The 12,244-nt window shown below is 32.6% G+C and overlaps 2 protein-coding genes across 5 annotated transcripts in view; both read left to right on the top strand.

Annotated features, from left to right (window-relative positions):
* Positions 1 to 12,244, top strand: part of tai (basic helix-loop-helix family member taiman) — a 360,628-nt gene that overhangs the window by 39,886 nt on the left and 308,498 nt on the right. The gene's annotated exons all lie outside the window — the stretch shown is intronic.
* Positions 1 to 12,244, top strand: part of LOC141394003 (uncharacterized) — a 698,389-nt gene that overhangs the window by 565,703 nt on the left and 120,442 nt on the right. The window lies entirely within an intron of this gene.

Here is a 12,244-nt window from a genome sequence, read left to right as displayed (position 1 = left end):
GTCAATTAAATATATTTGTGAATAAACTGCGTATTAACGTTAAAAAAGCCTATTTGACCTTAAATAAATTTAAACAAACACCCTTAAGATAATAAATCATTAACCAAACAATAAAAATAATAACAATAAGTCAACATTATTTACATAACAGCCCGAAACAGAAAAAAACCTTAAACTGAAACCCTCAGAGAGATCACTAAATTACCAGCTACGAATGACATCATTTGTGGTGTTAGCGCTCAACAGTGACCATGAAAAAAGAAATATAATTTAAAAGCCAAAAAAGCCTACAATTTGTTTAAAACAGAAAAATTGCGGGTTAAGGAAACTGAAAAATTTTCAGTTTTTTCATCATATTTACGTGGCATTTAAAATAACAGCACACACAAAAAAGCGAAACAACCGCGGTGATGATGATGGTATTTGCAAAAAATTATGGCGGAAATAAATATTGTGGTTTATTCAACACAACATTATTTTTAGCCAGCAAAAAAAGCTTGCTAACCTACTGAAATTAGATTAACACACAAAAAATAACCTATTTTATGGCTTGTACTTAGAAGACACAAAGACGGGCAGACCACTCATTGTTACACCCCAAAAAATGTAAATTGCTAATATTAAATTTTAATAACTCGAGTTAGTTGGAAAAAAATCGAGAGTTAAATGCGCAAAACAGCGAAAGCGTAACCTGAAATAGTGATTTCCTTTTTTTTTGGTAAATTGTTTTGGAATTTCAACGAATTTATATGGCAGCGGAAACTAATTTCCACAAAATATGCAACAAATTTATCCATAACCCTTGAATTATGTTGAAATTCGGTTAAATTTTGAGTACGGGGAATTTTCTGTTTTAAAAAATATATCAATTATAGAATGGGAACTAATTTTTCTTACTAAATGAAATATGGAATTTATTGCAATATAATTTTTTTATCGATGAGGGAAAGATGAAGTTGCAGAGAGAGAACGCATAACGAACCACGCATACTTCCCTACTAAGGTGACTATAACCATGGAGGTCACAATTACTCTTAAATATAAATTAAGGGAAATTAAAACCACGTTTTAGTTAGTATTTTTACTTGTTGAATATTTTTAAAACACAGATGGCATCTAAGCAAGTACAAAAACAATTTCATTAAACAATTTATTTTCTGGGAATTCTTCATTAATTATATTAAGATTATAGTTTGTGTTTTTATTTATTTTGTTGTAATTTATATATTTCTAGATCTAGTGCTCTCTTACGTTTATTTTTACATATTTCTCAAAAATAAAATTAATTCAAAATACTTATTTTCCTTTTTTATTCTTGTATCATTGCAGGTAAACACACATACTAAAACCGACGAATAGGTAAAAGGAAATAAGTACACCCAAATCCATAATTCATACATATTATGAATATCGTTTAAAAAGTATTACCAATGTTCATATTCATGCATATTGTTCCGTTCTATTCTTCTGGGAGAGAGAGAGATACAAAAGGCAATGTTATAACTTTTGTAAAATATAAATAAAGATCAATAAAAAAAGAGAGTACCATTCAACGTTTTCGATTTCCCTCTATTATTGTTGGTGTCTTTGTTTAAATTTTAGATATAGATCAGGGTCAAATCTGAAAAATATCGGTCAACTTCATCGATACTCCCCCACCTATTAGAAAGGTACAACTTTTTTGGGAAAGTTTTGGGGCAGCTATGGGTAGGGTCAATGTGTGACTTGAGATATCTAGCTCACGATACAAAAGAATTCGAAATACTCCGCCAACGCACCGTATTTTATAGACTAACTGAGTCTTTAAAAACCAAGTATGGATATGTGTATCTGTGTGTATATACATATGTAACGAGCTTTCACGACTAACTAAAGCCGGGAGTCTTCCGCAGAGCGGGAGCAGTGAGTCTGAGAAAAACAAGTAAAAGGGTTAGGAAGTTTTCAGATTTTGTGGCCCTTTTTGGGCGTATGAACTACAAAAAAAGGAATGGTCCTATTTGGAAGTGGATCACCGTATAACTTAGAGCTTTGGACCTTTATGTTAGAAAAGCACGAAAAAGTAGCATCCGTATAAATTTCCCAAGGATCTTCGAAAAACCCTAAACTGCTCTTTAACAAAAATATTGATCTTTAGTGGGGGAAGTACCCTAAGAAGAAGACCGATGTGACCAAGTACCATTTTAAGGGGTTCGACAGCAGACTTTGAACTGAGCTTTTGTGTGGAAAAACCCGAAGGCATGGACCGATAGAGCCCATATTGGGACCTTATCTATGTCTGGTAGAAATTTGCGCACAATTTTGAGAAAAACAAGTAAAAAAGCTTTAAGTTCCGCCAGGTCGAACTTCTTATACCCTCCACCATAAAATATTCTGAACTAAAACGGAATAATTATTTTCTTTCCTGCCCACAACCTAGGAACCTCAACAGTCAAATTGTAGGTAATTTGGTCAAAAAATGCAGTTAAAATCCACAAAATACCGAAAATCGGGAGGTACTTTTATATGGGGAGTATACCAAAATGGAGATGTTTTGTGACCACTGGGAACCCCAAACGTGGAATTACAGGTAGTTCGGTCAAAAAATGTAGCTAAAATCCCCAAAATACCGAAAATCGGGAGGTACCGTTATATGGGCGCTATGCCAAAAAATGGTCCGATAGAGCCCATCTTCGAACTTGACCTGCCTATGGAAAAACGACATCCGCGTGCAAAAATATAGCGCTCTAGCACAATTATTGCGAACGCTAGAGTGACCAGACCAACATGGCTGCATACTACGGTGGAGGGTGTAAAAATTGAACTTTTGTGAGGTTCATACACAAGGAAACGAAATAGCCCCATACTTCCTTTTGGGGATATACATATAATCACTTTCTGAGTCGATTTAGAAATAAGTGTTCCAAATTATATCGAAATCGCTTCAGATTTGGATATAGCTCCCATATATTTTCGTCCGATTTGACATATTTGCTGCACCAAACCTATATAGCGGTCCGATTTTGATGAAATTTAGGATGTGTGACTGCATTCGATCTTGAAATAAGTGTACCGAATTATATAGAAATCGGTTCAGATTTGGATATAGCTCCCATATATATTTTCGCCCGATTCCAGGTATTTGTTGCACCAAACACGCTATATATGTTTGATTTCGATGAAATATGGAATGTGTGACTGAATTCGGTCTAAAAATAAATGTGCAAAATTACATCGAAATCGGTTCAGATTTGGATATAGTAGCTCCCATATATATTTTCGGCGATTTGACGTATTTGCTGCACAAAACACGCTATATACGTCCGATTTTGATGAAATTTGGATTGTGTGACTGAACTCGGTCTAGAAATAAATTTGCCAAATTACATCGAAATCTTTTCAGATTTGGATATAGTAGCTCCCATATATATTTTCGCCCGATTTCACCTATTTGGTGCAAAAAGCTCCCCATATCTATCCAATTTTGCTGAAATTTGGAATGTGTGACGGAATTTTATATAGTAATAAATGTACCATATTATATAGAAATCAGTTCAATTTGATATATATCTCCTATATATATTTTACATATTCACAGTGGTGTAGGGTGTATGATCCGCCCGACTATGATCCTTTCCTTACTGGTTTTCTTTGGTTTTTCATTATTTAAATTGTGTGTGCAGGTCAACAAACGTTCTCTGAGAGCACGAAGGCTTATTGCTGACTTAGAGTGTTGACAATTTGACGCCTTCAGACCAATAACTAAATACTATCGTTAGATTTCGACCCTATAAAGTACATATTTTTTATCAGTTTAAAAATCGGAGTCGATATAGCCATGTCGCCTGTTATAATCACTCTAACGTCCACAATAGTTTACCTAGAACGCTATATTTTTGCACCCAAATTCTCTTATTGACATAGGCAGGTCACGTTCGAAGATAGCACATCTTCGACCTACGTTTTGGTATAGCCCCTATATAACGGTAACTCCCAATTTTTGGTATTTTAAAGGTTTTACCTAAACTTATTGACCGAACTACATATTATTTGACATTTGAGGTTTCCTGTTGTTATGAAACTTATCCATGAAAAATGCTGATGATTGGTTTGGATGTTTGGTAGAGCCACGATTTTAGGTATATTGAGGATTTTAGCTAATGTTTTTTATCGAACTACCTGTTATTTGACATTTGGAGTTCACAGCGGTCCCAAAACTTCTCAATCACCATTGAAGACATTTGTAGACACATTTTCTGACCTAAGTCAGGCATTTGGGGTATCCGTGGTCGAAAAACGTCTCCACCTAAAATTGTGGATAGGAAGGAAATTTTGAAAAGTGAAACTAATTTATCCATTTTAGTTCAAACCGGTCGAACTTAACGATATTTTATTTATTATTGTCTTATTAGAACGAAGGTCATTATTTATGAAAGTTTTTAATTAATTTAATTAATTGAGCTATCATGGCCTATGGAGTTTGTATTGGAAAAGTGAATCCTAGCAAAGTCACACTGAAAATGCCAAAATGAGGATTTTCCTTGAAATTGCTGGGATGGTTAGGTGTTGCAGACTGTGGAAAAACTTTCTTTGGATTAGAAAGGATTTCCACTAGAACTCGCATGAAAAAAAAGAAAGGAGAAAAAACACGATTTTTTCAGCGAAGGAAGTGAACAAGTTTGGATTTTATTGAAACAAATTTGAATGTTTTTCTTATTTCGGCTCGAAGGACCAAATGAAAGTGCCAAGATGAGGATTATCCTAGAAATTGCTGGGATGGTTAGGTGTTGCAGACAGCGGAAAAACTTTCTTGGATTAGAAAGGATGTCCACTCAAATTCGCATGGGAAAAAAGAAGGAAAGAAAACACAAGATATTTACAGCGAAGGAAGTGAACAATTTGAGGATTTTATTGTTGAGATTCGTGCTTCGCCACGAACAATGCGTTTGCAGGTTAAACAAGAAGTGAGTTTATTTACAATAAAGGAAAAAGGAAAGACCAATAGGAAAAAAGAATTATGCTTTTTAGGACAATGAGAGAGATGCAATTTCAGGAGTAAAAAAGCTGCAAATTAGAAATTGGAAATAGGGTGACCAGAGCAGTTAACTTTGACGTTAACACCCACATTTTTTACTTGTTACTTTTTCAAAGGTGATGACGGTCGTTGTGCCAGAAAAAAAATATGCCGTGCATGAACCGATAATGCGAGATTGCCATGTTAAATACCGCGAGATAGAGGCATCTATGAGCATTTCTTCCACCAACTAACATTTGATATTGCATAAACACCTGGTCGCAAAAATGGATTTTTCTCGTTAGATCCAGCAAAATTGGACAATCGCTCGACCGTTTGGGTCTTTGAAAGCGAGCCAAATCAAACGAAAGTTGTTCATGTAAGAAGCACTTCGAAGCAAAATGTTGCCTGTTTCTTCAGAAAAACTGACCGTGTGGCGACTATACGGCTTGAGAAATATAGAACGGTTACTTCTCCTAAGAAGTTCGAAAAACGAACAAGAGAAGGCAAATCATTCCGCATCATGACAATGTGGGCTCTCACACATCGATTAAAACCAGCGCCTGTTTGACCGGACAAAACGTTAAATTGATGGGTCATTCGTCGAACAGCCCTGCCTGGGGATCCAATGAATTCATTTTATTCCAGCACATCAAGAAAAAAGGGTGTGGTCAACGATTTTTGTTGCCTGAAGATGCTGTGAAAGCGTTCAAAACCCACGTTTTGGATGTGTCTCAATCGGAGTGGAAAAAGTGCTTCGCCAATAGGTTTGAGCGCACGAAAATGTGCATAAATGAACTTAAGAAAACAATAAAACGATGATAAATATTCGCGTTTTCATTGTTAGGCCAGGTAGTTATCGTTCAGCCCCCGTATCTCACTTCAATTCCGTCAATTTTTGACACCATGCATAAGATGTCACCCATCACTTGTACCCCTCGTCACGGCTCCGACATACTCATACTACTTACACCGCCAACAGGCTCGCATTCATATGCATTTCCAGTGGTTGAAATTTTTTATAATTCTCATGGCATGACAAAGACATGACTATATTGATGTCAGCATATACATAGCAAGTCGTGCCTGTGGTTCATACGAGACCGATTTCAAAGAAATTTCCTATCAAATAGACGAATAACTGCTAAATCAAGTACTAATGTTTTGAATAGTTTTTGATTTTGTTGGCGAGAGGGACTTTTTAATGAACTGCTTACTCAGATCAAATCAGCTTCTGTTAACATCGGTCCATCTTATTATTTCAAAGCTGATGTTGTTCATTGGGTTACCGATGCTGCCGTCGTTATTAACTACTAAATGTATTTTAATAAATTAGTAATATAAAATATGTTAATTTTAGTATTTATTTCTCGTATTTTGTTGATTACATTTTATTGGTGTTTTCGAAATAGTGTTAAGTATATTTCAAATTCAATTTAACTTTATTAATTTTTTTCAATTCTAATATTGGTTGTCGCCACTGTCATCTTTAACACAATCACCCGACACTCTTAGTATTGCCCCGGCACGAAAACAACGACATTTTTGTTTTTGGAAACGAAAACAATTTTAATTTTATTCAAATGCAATTCTGTAACAATTGCATAAGTGTGGCAGAGGTATTGGAATTTTAGACAACAAAATAAGCATAAAATACGTTTATTACTCGAAATGTTAGTATTTTTGGGATGAAGCTAACTTCAAAATTCAATACGAAAGATAAACTGCTAGATTCATTAGTGTTTTCAAATTTATTTTTCGAAAGCCAAAGTTGAGGGGTGTTTATCTTTCGATGTCAGTTTGATCAGTAATATATAATTATAATACAAATATACATATGTAGCTACAAATAATGGTTTACAGGACTCACATTTTTATCTGCGAGGATATTTTTCTATGGATTTCTTTCTTTCTTTATATTCTGCCCTTATTGATACCTCTTCAATTATTTTCTATGATTAATATCCCCTCATGATTACCAACCTAAAACACAAATTCACTTCTTCAATTGTCATTCACAATATTATCTTTAATTTTGATCAATTTATGTTTTATTCAATTCATTATCAGCTATTCACAACGAACGGAGTCGACAACAGAATATTTCCCAATCAGATGATTTTTCTATGTATACAATCTGATGTTTCTATGTATGTCTAAACAAAAGTCTTAACTATAGGCACATCTTTGTTGAATTCATGCAGGGTAAATATGCGGATGATGTCAAGTAACATCATTAATCATTGACATGTGCAAAATATTCGAATCATACAGCATCGTATAGCGCCATGCCATGCCATCACATTGGAAACGTCATACGTTTTATGACGATTTATTAAAAAAACAATAGTTATAGACATAAATTATGTATTTCCGAATAAAATAAAACAAAAACGAAACAATAAAACAAAATGGCTACAACAATACCGGCACACAATCAATGCGGATAAAACAATATAAATAAATATACAACAATGGAATGGTAATTAATCAATCGCATTGAAAGGGGTGTGGGGATTTAGGTTGATGATGGGGTGGACCAAATAAGAAATTTTGAAGGCAACATTCCGATTCAAAAGTGTGGATTTTTATAGAATTTTTTAAAGACCAACTTCCCATTCAAAAGCTTGGATTGTTAAAGAATTTTTTAAAAACTAACTTTCGATTCAAAAGCTTGAATTTTTTAAACACCACCTTCAGATTCAAAAGGGTGTATTTTTAAATAATTTTTTAAACAACACCTTCCGATGTATTTTAAACGCCGGCTTCAGCTCTATAATCGTGGATTTTTAAAGGTCAACTTTAGCACTATAAGCGTAGATTTTTAAAGGTCAGGTTTAGCACTATAAGCGTAAATCGTTAAAGGTCAGCTTTAGCACTATAAGCGTAGATTTTTAAAGGTCAGGTTTAGCACTATAAGCGTAAATTTTTAAAGGTCAGCTTCAGCACTATAGCGTAGATTTTTAAAGGTCAGGTTTAGCACTATAAGCGTAGATTTTTAAAGGTCAGCTTCAGCACTATAAGCGTAGATTTTTAAATAATTTTTTAAAGGGGAGTTTCAGCTCTATAAGCATGGATTTTTAAAGAATTGTTAAAAGGCAGTTTCAGGTCTATAAGCGTAGATTTTTAAAGAATTTTTCTAAAGGTCAGCTTTAGCACTATAAGCGTAGATTTCTAAAGGTCAACTTTAGCACTTTAAGCGTAGATTTTTAAAGGTCAGCTTTAGTACTATAAGCGTAGATTTTTAAATAGTTTGTTAAACACCAGCGTCAGCTCTATAAGCGTGGATTTTTAAAGAATTTTTTAAAGGTCAGTTTCAGCTCTATATTTTTAAAGAATTTTTTAAGAGGCAGTTTCAGGTCTATTAGCGTGGATTTTTAAAGAATTTTTTAAAGGTTAGTTTCAGCTCTATAAGCATGGATTTTTAAAGAATTTTTTAAAATGCAGTTTCAGGTCTATGAGCGTGGATTTTTAAAGAATTTTTTTAAAAACCAAAAAAGATCAGCTTTAGCACTATAAGCGTTGATTTTTAAAGGTCAGGTTTAGCACTATAAGCGTAGATTTTTAAAGGTCAGCTTCAGCACTATAAGCGTAGATTTTTAAATAATTTGTTAAACACCAGCTTCAGCTCTATAAGCGTGGATTTTTAAAGAATTTTTTAAAGGTCAGTTTCAGCTCTATAAGCATGGATTTTTAAAGAATTTTTTAAAAGGCAGTTTCAGGTCTATAAGCGTGGATTTTTAAAGAATTTTTCTAAAGGTCAGCTTTAGCACTATAAGCGTAGATTTCTAAAGGTCAACTTTAGCACTTTAAGCGTAGATTTTTAAAGGTCAGCTTCAGCACTATAAGCGTAGATTTTTAAATAATTTGTTAAACACCAGCTTCAGCTCTATAAGCGTGGATTTTTAAAGAATTTTTTAAAGGTCAGTTTAAGCTCTATATTTTTAAAGAATTTTTTAAAAGGCAGTTTCAGGTCTATAAGCGTGGATTTTTAAAGAATTTTTTAAAGGTTAGTTTCAGCTCTATAAGCATGGATTTTTAAAGAATTTTTTAAAAGGCAGTTTCAGGTCTATAAGCGTGTATTTTTAAAGAATTTTTTAAAGGTTAGTTTCAGCTCTATAAGCATGGATTTTTAAAGAATTTTTTAAAAGGCAGTTTCAGGTCTATAAGCGTGGATTTTTAAAGATTTTTTTTTTAAAAACCAAAAAAGGTCAGCTTTAGCACTATAAGCGTTGATTTTTAAAGGTCAGGTTTAGCACTATAAGCGTAGATTTTAAAAGGTCAGCTTCAGCACTATAAGCGTAGATTTTTAAATAATTTGTTAAACACCAGCTTCAGCTCTATAAGCGTGGATTTTTAAAGAATTTTTTAAAGGTCAGTTTCAGCTCTATATTTTTAAGGAATTTTTTAAAAGGCAGTTTCAGGTCTATAAGCTTGGATTTTTAAAGAATTTTTTAAAGGTCAGTTTCAGCTCTATAAGCATGGATTTTTAAAGAATTTTTTAAAAGGCAATTTCAGGTCTATAAGCGTGGATTTTTAAAGATTTTTTTTAAAAACCAAAAAAGGTCAGCTTTAGCACTATAAGCGTTGATTTTTAAAGGTTAGGTTTAGCACTATAAGCGTAGATTTTTAAATGTCAGCTTCAGCACTATAAGCGTAGATTTTTAAATAATTTTTTAAACACCAGCTTCAGCTCTATAAGCATGGATTTTTAAAGAATTTTTTAAAAGGCAGTTTCAGGTCTATAAGCGTGGATTTTTAAAGAATTTTTTAAAAGGCAGTTGCAGGTCTATAAGCTTGGATTTTTAAAGAATTTTTCTTAAGGTCAGCTTTAGCACTATAAGCGTAGATTTCTAAAGGTCAACTTTAGCACTTTAAGCATAGATTTGTAAAGGTCAGCTTTAGTACTACAAGCGTAGATTTTTAAATAATTTGTTAAACACCAGCTTCAGCTCTTTAAGCGTGGATTTTTAAAGAATTTTTTAAAGGTCAGTTTCAGCTCTATAAGCGTGGATTTTTAAAGAATTTTTTAAAGGTCAGTTTCAGCTCTATAAGCATGGATTTTTAAAGAATTTTTTAAAGGTCAGTTTCAGCTCTATAAGCATGGATTTTTAAAGAAATTTTTAAAAGGCAGTTTCAGGTCTATAAGCGTGGATTTTAAAAGAATTTTTTAAAGGTCAGTTTCAGTTCTATAAGCATGGATTTTTAAAGAATTTTTTAAAAGGCAGTTTCAGGTCTATAAGCGTGGATTTTTAAAAAAATTTTTAAAGACGACCATATGGTGCGTAACCGTGGATTTTTATAAAAATTTTTAAAGACCAGCTTCAGCTCTGTAAGTGTGGATTTTTGAAGAATTTTTTTAAAAGGCAGTTTCAGGTCTATAAGCGTGGATTTTTAAAAAAATTTTTAAAGACGACCATATGGTGCGTAACCGTGGATTTTTATAAAAATTTTTAAAGACCAGCTTCAGCTCTGTAAGTGTGGATTTTTGAAGAATTTTTTTAAAGGGCAGCATCAGTTTTATAAGCTTGGAATTCTAAATTATTTTTTAAAGACCAGCATCAGCTTTATAAGCGTGGAATTTTAAAGTATTTTTTAAAGACCAGCATCAGCCTTATAAGCGTGGAATTTTAAAGTATTTTTTAAAAACCAGCTTTATTCAGCGTAGATTTTTAAAGAATTGTTTAACGACCCCTTTAGCGATATAATCATTCGCTGATACCCATCCCTCATTTTTAAATTGAAATATGTACACACAGCTGCCTAATGCATTATCTCACGTTGTCAATCAATTCTTGTCATTGTTCTTAAGATAAATAAAAGAAAAAGCCAACAAAAAATCCGTTAATTACAAACAAAACATTTAAAATTAATACACCCCAAAAGAGCAGACAACAATAAATATTTTGTTAAAACAATTTAACATGGCAAACACGTTTCACATTTAACAGAATGGAACACAAAAATAACAGCAACAATAATAATATTAATATGTGTTCCTGCTACTTCTATCACAAAAAAAAGACATTGAAGAATTTCTAAAGAAATTTCGAAATTTTCTTCTAGCACAAGTCATATCATAAATATTTTTTATATATTAACTTTTAGTTTTTTTTTTAAATAATAAAAAATAATGCATGAAGAAAGAGAACATATTATTTAATGTGTTTTGTTAAACAATTATGTATGTTGCTCGTCGATGATATATGAACCACTACAAAACCCAGCCCAAAAATATATAGCCAGCTTTTGCTGTTTTCCGTAATAATTTCTTCTTGTATTCTGTGTGCACTATGCGATAAAGCACGTTTTTATACTCAGCCCCAACCATATAAGTCAATGAAGAAGAAGACAACACGAAGACTAGTACGAGCTGAAAAGTAAAATAAAATCAATATGCAAAACATATTTTTTTTTATTATACGACGACTGATGATTACTGTTGTTGTTGTTGTTTATATTTTGTTGTGAATCCAAAAGAGAAGACGAAGACGAGTTGGGCTGAGCTTAAAAGCAAACAACTGAAACCATATATACACAGCCATACGATGAAAAACGAGTAGAAAATCGGAATAAATGTACGACAGAGAATAACTGGTAATATTGTCAAAATTGACAAATAGGCAAAGTGATTGGGCAAACACGCAAGAGAACCAAGAAAATTTTATCCTATATTTAAAGATTTTTTAAGACCTGCTTCTGATCCATAATGGTGGATTTTTAAAGCATTTTTTAAGACCACCTCCAGAGCAAAAAACGTTGATTTTTTATAATATTTAAAGACCACTTCCATAGCAGTGAAAGTGGATTTTTAAATAATTTTTTAAGATCACCTTCAGAGCAATAAATGTGGATTTTTTAAATAATTTTTAAAGACAACCTCCAAAGCAATAAACTTGGATTTTTTAGATAATTTTTAAAGACCACCTCCAAAGCAATAAACGTGGATTTTTTAAATAATTTTTAAAGACCACCTCCAAAGCAATAAACGTGGATTTTTTAAATAATTTTTAAAGACCACCTCCAAAGCAATAAACGTGGATTTTTTAAATAATTTTTAAGGACCACCTTCAGAACAATAAACGGGGATTTTTAAACAATTTTTAAACACCACCTTCAGAACAATAAACGGGGATTTTTAAAATATTTTTAAAGACCACCTCCAGAGTAATAAACGTGGATTTTTTAAATAATTTTCAAATACCGAATCCAAAGCAATAAAGTTGTTTTTTAAAAATAATTTTTAAAGACCAC

The sequence above is a fragment of the Musca autumnalis genome, unplaced genomic scaffold (genome assembly GCF_047663935.1).
Source record: "Musca autumnalis isolate F117 unplaced genomic scaffold, ASM4766393v1 scaffold_2, whole genome shotgun sequence".
Lineage (NCBI taxonomy): Eukaryota > Metazoa > Arthropoda > Insecta > Diptera > Muscidae > Musca > Musca autumnalis.
This window is presented reverse-complemented; position numbering and strand designations above follow the sequence as displayed.